The following is a 10000-nucleotide window of genomic DNA, read 5'->3' on the forward strand; positions in this document are numbered from 1 at the left end:
TCGCTCTGTCTTGAGTCTCATAGAAAACGGAGCCACAAAGTATACAGTCCGGGTCAGGAAATTCAAGTTTTTAAAACTAAATAAATAATTTCTTTCGTGGTAGAGTAAAGAAATAACTTTTTTTTAGTACGTGTCAACCATATCTGTAATTAGAACGTAATGATGAAGCCACGCGCTTTGAAGAAACACTTTTTAACACGATAAATAAGAATGAAATTAATAATTTCCTGTTAGGAATATTCTTTTAAATCGACAATCATTTTATTATTTTATTGAGTGATGGACTAAAGTGGTTATTTTTTTAAGTACGAGTTAATTATATCTCTATTTAGAACATAATAATTAAGTATACATACATACATACACATACATACACACATACACACACACACACACACACATATATATATATATATATATATATATAATCCTAAGTCATTGTAATTTTAGGAGACAAATATAGTTTAAATAACACTGCGCTTACTACAAAAAGACGAAACAATATTTGTCATTTCTTCTAATTTATATGCAGTAACCACATTCCCTCGACAGACCGGTTAACAGCATTTAAGAACACAACTCGACAAATACAAACCACCTCCTCTTCGTCAACACGACCTTGAATTTGGCAACCGACGAACTTTTCCTATTGATCCAAAAATATTTACGAAGGTAAACGAACTTTTAATTCAAAGCTTTGTTTATTTCAAGCTTTGTTTATTTCAAGCTTTGTTTATTTAAAACTTTATTTAAAGCTTTGTTTATTTCAAGCCCTGTTTATTTAAAACTTTGTTTATCTAAAGCTTTGTTTATTTCAAGCTTTGTTTATTTAAAACTTTGTTTATTTAATGCTTTGTTTATTTCAAGCCCTGTTTATTTAAAACGCTGTTATTTAAAAGTTTGTTTATTTCAAGCTCTGTTTATTTAAAACTTTGTTTACTTAAAGCTTTGTTAATTTCAAGCTCTGTTTATTTAAAGCTTTGTTTATTTTAAGCTTTGTTTATTTCAAACTTTGTATGTATAAAGCTTGGTTTATTTAAGACTTAGTTTGTTTCAGACTCGAACGTTCAATTCATACTGTCGCCAGTGGATTTGTTTTATCAATTTTTTAGCTTTCATATTCATCACCCGTCCCCCTCCATGGGAGAGAGAGAGAGAGAGAGAGAGAGAGAGAGAGAGAGAGAGAGAGAGAGAGAGAGAGAGAAGAGAGAGAGAAAGCTGTTGGTATTGTTCGGACGAGGCATTAAATGAAAGAATTTGTTTGCACACGTGTCGAAAGTTTGAAGAGGTAGATAAAACGCGTTTCGGTATTTTTGATGATGGAGAGAGAGAGAGAGAGAGAGAGAGAGAGAGAGAGAGAGAGAGAGAGAGAGAGAGGAGAGAGAGAGAGAGAGAATATTAATAGTTCCGTGACAGTTTTGGCTTTCACATAGCAGAGACGAGGCTTGATCGACGAGAAATCCGACTCATATCAATTCTAATTCAATCAAGAATTCATTTACAAATTTGTCTATTTATCGAGTGAAAGCAGGAATCTTAAAAGGTATATTGTTGCTGTAAGCATAGCTAACACTAAACCTTCCGTTAATTTACAAAATTGGGCCTCTTTAGAATGAAACAGAGTAAGTAATACTTACCCACGAATTCTTCATTCGCAATGGGGTTCTGTTTTACTTAATTAAACAAATTCCTGGTGGATAAGGTTAAGAGAGAGAGAGAGAGAGAGAGAGAGAGAGAGAGAGAGAGAGAGAGAGAGAGAGAGAGAGAGAGAGAAAGTGGTTTGAATTCCACGCGAATCTGTAAGTCCCGTAATTTGATCGCCAGCTACCGTGTCTATCCATCATCCAGCACACTTTTACCCCCCCACCTACCATCTCCTCCTTACCCCTTAAGGCATGTTTGCAACCTACATAGAAAAAGGACTTCTTACACAATATCCACAACCTCTTTAGCTTCTCTTGCCTTGTAAATTACAACACGCAATACCTTATAACCTAAAAACCTGCTAATATCTTCCAGGGGAAATTTGTAATTGAAAGAATAAAGGGTTTCATGCTAGTTAATCAGTAGCCAGATTTCAATTATTTTTACTGTCTACAACCGCAGACGCAATCAGATGCTTTTCCTCTCTCTCTCTCTCTCTCTCTCTCTCTCTCTCTCTCTCTCTCTTCTTGTTCTCCCTTAGCCTGAGGTTGACTGCGACAAGATTAAATTAATTCTTACGTTCAATGCAGTCTTGAATGTTTGTATACTACTATACATGCTAGGAGAAGTTACACGGATTTGAATATATATATATATATATATATATATATATATATATATATATATATATATATATATATATATATATATATAATATATATATATATATATGTATATATATACATACATATACATATATATACATACTGTATATACTATACAGTATATGTATATATCTCGGAGAGAATTGAAAGAATAAATACTGATTCCATGATGAAATATTCCATACCCTATCGAATCAACCAGGGGAGGAGAGAAGTGACCCAAATTCGTTTTCAGAAACAAGGGAAAATTAGGTCAAGTTTATGACCAATGAAAGAGGACAAAGGCCACTTCATTAGCGGAATGGGGGAAAAAGTGAGTCAATATTTACGAAGTGGGTGGAAGTATTAGGAAATCACCAACTCATTAAAAGAGAGGTGACAAATAAAATGGAGCTTTAGACAACAATTACTACTTAAAAAGAATTATGTGCTAAAGACGGCAGAAAATAATCTTTCTTAAAAGTTAGAATAATAAAAATACATCAGTCAACGCAACAAGAAAGTATGAAAATATGTCTCTAATAGAAGGATCAGCTACGCTTAGGCTTTAGTTCCTTACAAATCTATTCCTTCAACGGTCAGATTTGGAGAACAAACTTCACAGACCTCCGAATATCCTGTCAAAATTTGCTAAAATGACCACTGAAAATCAAGTTTATTTACCTACTTTATTTTATCCATAAGGAAGGTAAAACTGTTCTGTTTGCAACAATCGAACAATGCCTAGTCCTTTAAAAAAGATTCAGCAACTGTAGATAAAATTATCAAGTAATTTATTAACTACATTATATAAGGAAATTAAAACCATTCTGTTTGCTATAAGTATAATCGAATAATGCCTAGTCCTTTAAAACGATCCAGCAACTGTATTTTACATGGGTCAACTTTAAAGACACAAATACTATCAAAAAGTGTTTATAATGTAGCATAACTTTCAAAACAGTAGTTAACAGGGAGGCACACTGAAAATATAAACATCAATACCCAGTGCTTTATACATTAATGTAAAGTCACTGGGTATTGATATTGATACTGATACAAATATCAACACCCAGTGTTTTATACAGCAATGTAAAGTCACTTTTAAGACCTCTGATCAGGTGAAAATTGCCTGTTAATTCGATTTCTGTGTCAAAGCAAGAGAAACATTCTAAAACTTCGAATTATTTTATACTTCACTTTTCAATATTCATTTTTATCCAGCACTTAGATATTATATAGGGCATACTACATCACAGATACAAGGAAAAGGACGATTTCCAACAGAATATTGGAAGCGACTGAAGAAAAATACGACGTCAATAGATACTGGGACATAAAAGTGTAATAAAATAAGTGTTGACTTGACTCGCGACATTGAGGAAATAAACAAGATCCCAAAGACAGAATTGTCAAAAAGTATTGACTCCACTCAGAGTATAAACAGAGAATCAATCAGTTTGAAGTGCCTGTTCAAAGAACATCAGATACGTTTTAACGGGACGAATAAGCAGGTGAAACAAAATTTTGTCACTAGGTAAATAAATTGAAAAATGGTTTTAAAAAGTCCAGTGTATGATCTTGTTCTTGTTTTGAAATACAGACAGGAAAAGTTTAAAACTTGATAAGTTATAATTACAGTCCAGGTTAATAACCTACCTAAAATGTTTTATTAATTTATAAATTTTTTTTATATATTTTCTCATTTTTTGATAAGTGATCGCTTCTTTCTTTTTTTTCCCTTGTGCGTCCGTTAATTCTTTCTAATGAACACCATATTCATTGAAAGCTTGAATTTCAAGTCAATGGTCCCTGTGTGGGCTTGTTCCATATGAATAGGGTTCATGATCTGAATAATAATGATAATAGTAAGTTAACATTTTTGATTCATAAACCTAAAACAACTTGTACTTTCGAAAATAAATACTCAAAACAGAGTAAAATAAAAACAAAATAAAATAGAATAAACAAGCAAGATACAAAATCTATAAAAGACTTGCGACAAAAATCACTGCATTTCCCAGTTTGTACGAACAAGATATGAGTGTTTTATGAGTCACTCCTACGCAATTTGCATCAATAAGTATCATAAATATTCAACAAGTTACACAGAGTAGTAAGAGCTCATTCGATCGATGAACCATGTTGCAACCCTTGCGAAAAAAAAGAACAATGAATTAAGAATTCGCGTATATGGGCTAGTATTACCAAAATCAAGCCAAGCAAATATCTCATGATAAGAATCTTGTAAGGATAACAAAGCTAATATATATATATATATATATATATATATATATATATATATATATATATATATATATATATATATATATATATATATATATATGTGTGTATGTGTGTGTGTGTGCGTGTGTGTGTGTTGAGAAGGAATAGCTTAGTGAAAATGATAAGGTCAAGCAAAGTAATATAAGTACATACTATATAGAAAAAGATAGCTAATTACGAAATTAAGCAAGTAAGGCAAATAAGTATCTGAAGTTAAATTGAGGGTAATATAAAAATTATTAACCATAAGATCTCATTTTAATCCCTCTACAACAACAACAATAACAAAAAAAAACACTATAAATCCTTTCATTCTCGCGACACTGTAATCACCTTCCCGATTCTCACACTCATCTACGAACTGATATTTGGAAAACTTCCTAATTAAGAGAACTTTTATTTTAAGAAGATTCTTTTCTTCCGCTCCCTTCCCCTCCCCTCCCCTCCCCTCCCCCTGTAAGTAGGGGGGTGGGGGGTTTAGAAATTCTCATCCATCGTTAATTACAAAGTTCCTCTTTCTTCGACGATTTTGCGTGGATGGAGAAAGATGGTGATAATACGATGTACTGTCAATTACAGCTTGGTCTTTCATTGTCGAAAATGTTAAATGTGTTTAGAATATTTGTGCCTTCATGGGCCAATATTTAGGGAAGGTATATATAAATTAAGTAACTTTATAAAAAAATTAAACTGATGAAGAAATATAGATATTCTGACTACGAAAATATGAACATAATCCCCATTCGTCATTTTAATATAGAAAACTCGTTTGGGACATGGGTGCCTTTATTTTTTGGGCATAACTCTGGGGCCAGTCCTTGGGGCATGTATGGATAAAATACTAATTAAAAAATAGTTTTCTCGATAAGATAAACAAAATTACCTTTTGACATATTGAAATACAGTTTGATAAGATTACAATCATCAATGCCTTGAGAGTGTTCTCTGTATCAGAGACTGCAAGTAGCTTAGTTTGTTGTGACTGAAAGAGAGTATGCCTTGTATTATAATTAATGGTCACAGAGAGAGAGAGAGAGAGAGAGAGAGAGAGAGAGAGAGAGAGAGAGAGAGAGAACAAAGAAAATAACAAGAAAGGTAGGAAGGAGAGGTACAGTTGCTTAGAGAGAGAGAGAGAGAGAGAGAGAGAGAGAGAGAGAGAGAGAGAGAGAGAGAGAGAGAGAGAGAGAGAGAGAGAGAATGGAAAAGAATAACAACAAGAAAGGTAGGAAGGGAGAGGTACAGTTGCTTAGGAGAGAGAGAGAGAGAGAGAGAGAGAGAGAGAGAGAGAGAGAGAGAGAGAGAGAGAGAGAGAGAGAGAGAGAGAGGTGGGAAAAGGAAAAAAGAGAGAGAGAGAGAGAGAGAGAGAGAGAGAGAGAGAGAGAGAGAGAGAGAGAGAGAGAGAGAGAGAGAACAAAGTTAAAAATAATAACAAAAGGGTAGGAAAGGGACAGTTGCTCAGAGAGAGAGAGAGAGAGAGAGAGAGAGAGAGAGAGAGAGAGAGAGAGAGAGAGAGAGAGAGAGATTCTCAGAGAAAAGAAAGCGCCGGGTCTGATAGAAGGCCCCTTTATTCACTTCCAGCCCGTTTTCGAAAAACACCGGGCCTTCATCAAGAGCAGCTCTTCTGTTCTGGCTGGAAACTGAATTGACCTGTTCTTTCATAATTTCATTTTTCATGTCAAGACAATTCTGTTTTGTACCCTCATGTCCTTTCTGCGTCCCCCATCAAAAAGGTCAGTTAGGTATCTGAATTGTATTTCTTTTTTAAAATGATTTTTTTTTTTACTTAATTTCTGATGTGAAAAACGTTTAGAATTGAATTAAATTATTTTTTTAAAAAACTTAATTACTGATATAGAGAAATGTTTGGCGTTTGTAATCTATTTTATATAAATGTTTTTTTTTATCGATTTATTTTTTTAGTTTTCTTTAAAAGAAAACTATTGTGCCGGTTTTGGCTGTCCGTCCGCAATTTCTTCTGTTCGCACTTTTTCTGTCTGCACTTTTTCTCTCCGCACTTTTCCGGTCCGCCCTCACATCTTAAAAACTACTGAGGCTAGAGGGCTGCAAATTGGTGTATTGATCACCCACCCTCCAATCATCAAACATATCAAATTGCAGCCCTATAGCCTCAGTAGTTTTTATTTTATTTAAGGTTAAAATTAACCTTAATCGTGCTTCTGGCAACGATATAGACTAGGCCACCACCAGGCCGAGGTTAAAGTTTCATGGGCAGCGTCTCATACAGCATTATACCGAGACCACCGAAAAGTAGGTCTATTTTCGGTGGCCTTGATTATACGTTGTAGCGACTGTATAGAAAACTCGATTGCGCCGAAGAAACTTCGGTGCATTTTCTACTTTTTTACTTTTTTAATAAAATATGTTTATGGAATAGAATGAAACCCACAGTCGTAAAATTCCCAGTTTGACCTTTGACCGCTAAGCATGATCTGAAATGAACTTCCGAGGTCAATGCATCGTATTGAATTAACCATACATTTGGTAGGAGGAGAGAGAGAGAGAGAGAGAGAGAGAGAGAGAGAGAGAGAGAGAGAGAGAGAGAGAGAGAGAGAATGGGTTCTATTTATTTTTAAAATTTCCTAAGCGAGAGGGAGAAAAAGAGAGAGGGAGAAAGTTCCGATTCCCTATATTTTGTACTATTTTACTGTAACACGAGAGAGAGAGAGAGAGAGAGAGAGAGAGAGAGAGAGAGAGAGAGAGAGAGAGAGAGAGAACTCGGACTTCCCGTTTTTTTCTACAAAATTACATATTTTGATATCAGAGAGAGAGAGAGAGGGAGAGAGAGAGAGAGAATATAGTATAAGACGAGAGCTTACTCCCTATGCTATGGTTTGTAAGGAGAGAGAGAGAGAGAGAGAGAGAGAGAGAGAGAGAGAGAGAGCAGAGGCAGCAGCAATCCAGGAGCAGTCCAGCCACCCTGGATGGAATCCCAGTTCCCGGGACTCAGTGCGGCTTGAAGCGTCGAGGAGGGAGGTTGTGTGTGTGAGCGTGTCTCTCAGATGATCTCCTCTGCCTACGTCCCGGCAAAAGTTCTGGGCAGAGTTTGACGGAGGTTTTCGTGTGTCGCGGGAAAGTTTAAAAAAAAAAAAGCAAATTCCATATGGCTTTCTATAATTAATATACGTTAAATTCAAACTTTTTTTTTTTTGTAGATGTGTTTGAAAACTTTCCAGCAACTCTTTGGTGTCAGTTTGACTTAGTTTTTTTCTCTCTCTCGATTACAGTTGGGGAAAACTGTTCATGTAGAATCATTCGTTTCAAACTTTAGATGCACGTAACTTTTCCCACGCTTTCTAAAAAGGAAGTTCTTGATGATAAAGGCGTAATCAGTATAAATATGTAGAAATTATCTCTAAGGTACCAATCAGAAATTACCTGTAATTAAGATAACCATCATTAGAATTCACCTGAGTACAAAGCATTTCGAGAGAAAAAAAATTATTTTTTTTAATGAATTTGAATACAACAAGTGTGATAATGATCCATTTGCATAAATATGAACCAAGTGATCAAAGTGCTTTGTTAGACAACTGTCCCAAAATGTAGTGAAGACTGGTTAACCTCTCAACTGAGAAATCAAGAAGAAATAATAATTAAAAAAGAGAAAAAAACTTCAGAGTGAAATTGCGACCAACACACCATGGACTCTCTACACCTGTGTAGCTTCCAGCTGTCACTTCTCTGTGTTTTTCTTTTGCCAGGTAAAGAATCTTGGAAGTTTTGTGGGACATCTGGAAGCTGGAATTTTATGGAATACATACTTGTCGGGTGCTGGAATTTTATGAAACTTATTTAGTTTTAGTTTTGCTGGAATATATCTGACTGATGCTGGAATCTTATGGAATTCGTACGACTGGGTGTTGCAATTTTATGGAATACATATAACTGGGTGCTGGAATTTTACGGAATATGTACCATTGGGTCCTGGGATTTTGTGGAATACTTATAATTGGGTACTGGAAATGTTCTACTTGGGTACTGGAATTTTATGGAATACGCACTATTGGGTTTTGGAACTTTTATGGAATACGGACTATTGGGTTTTGGAATTTTTATGGAATACGTATTATTTTACATTGGAATTTTATGGAATACGTACCAGTGGATGCTGGAATTTTATGGATTACGTAGTATTTGGTACTGAAATTTTATGGATTACGTGTTACTGGGTAACGTAATTTTATGGAATACATACGACCGTACGTATTCCATAAAATTACAGTACTGGAATTTTTATGGATCACGTACTAATTAGGTTCTGGAATTTTATGGAACGAATACAACTGAGTGGTGGAATTTTATGGAATACGCACTATTGGGTGCTGGAATTGTATGGAATATGTACAATTGGGAGCTGGACTTATGGAAAATACATACTGTTGGGTACTGGAATTTTATGGATTAATTACAATTAGTATTGAAATTTGCTTTCACTTGGGTGCTGGAATTTTATGGAATTACTTGTGGCTGGGTCTGGAATCTTAGGGACTACCTCTACTGAGGGCTGGAATTCTGCAAACTAGTCAACACTGGGGGCTGGAATTTTATGGATTACTGACAGGAGATGGAACTTTATAGAACATTATTACATCATGAATTTTTTTAGAATAACTTACTATAGATTTCTGGAAATGTTTTTCTGAAACACTTTCTGCTGGATGATCAGATTTTATGGATTTTTAGGTAGCTTGAATATTACGGAGCACTCATAATTGAATGGTGGAATTTGATGGAATGCTAGCTATCGGTTGCTAGAATTTTATGGAACACTTATCAATGGATGCTGGAATTTTATGGAATGTTATTACATGCTAAGTTCGAGAGGTTGTTTATTATTGTGCCATATTTCTTTGTTTAGTTTCAACTAAAACTTTTTTCCTTGAATAAATACAATGTAAAAAAGATTTAATTCAATTACTTATCTATTATAGTAATATTATCTTTAAACTAATCAGAGCAAAACTTAAACTTGAAATGCCAAGTCATTGCTTAATTGATTATTGATTATTAGAGGTAAAAATTTTTTCTAATTAACTAATAATTAAGCATTTAAAAAATGTTACCCTCTAAATTAGTAAAATCTCGTAATCTGATCATAGATTCCTTCAATACTTTATTTTGATGTAAAAGTGATTCAATGCCTGCTTTGAAACAAAGTATATAACTCTAAAAAGCAAAAATCACAATGGCCTCCTTATGACTACAAATTTAACCCCCGTCTCTTGTAATGTAATCTTAATAAAAAAAGAAGAGATTGTCTGGACAGCCCTAGAAATTCAAGAGAGGTGTCACGTAATACTTGGCATTACACTCTCGTCCCAGAGGGTGACATATGCCTGAGTTATGTCTCATAGCTAGAATGTTAAAACGGTTCTTGAGATGGCCGCTAAGATGGGGATAAGGGG

At 34.5% G+C, this 10000-nt stretch overlaps 1 pseudogene; it reads left to right on the forward strand.

Moving 5' to 3' along the window:
- Window positions 1-7560: 7560 nt before the first annotated feature.
- The window catches only part of LOC136839966 (zwei Ig domain protein zig-8-like), a 94292-nt pseudogene continuing 91852 nt past the window's right edge, over window positions 7561-10000 (forward strand).

The sequence above is a fragment of the Macrobrachium rosenbergii genome, chromosome 7 (genome assembly GCF_040412425.1).
Source record: "Macrobrachium rosenbergii isolate ZJJX-2024 chromosome 7, ASM4041242v1, whole genome shotgun sequence".
Taxonomy (NCBI): domain Eukaryota; kingdom Metazoa; phylum Arthropoda; class Malacostraca; order Decapoda; family Palaemonidae; genus Macrobrachium; species Macrobrachium rosenbergii.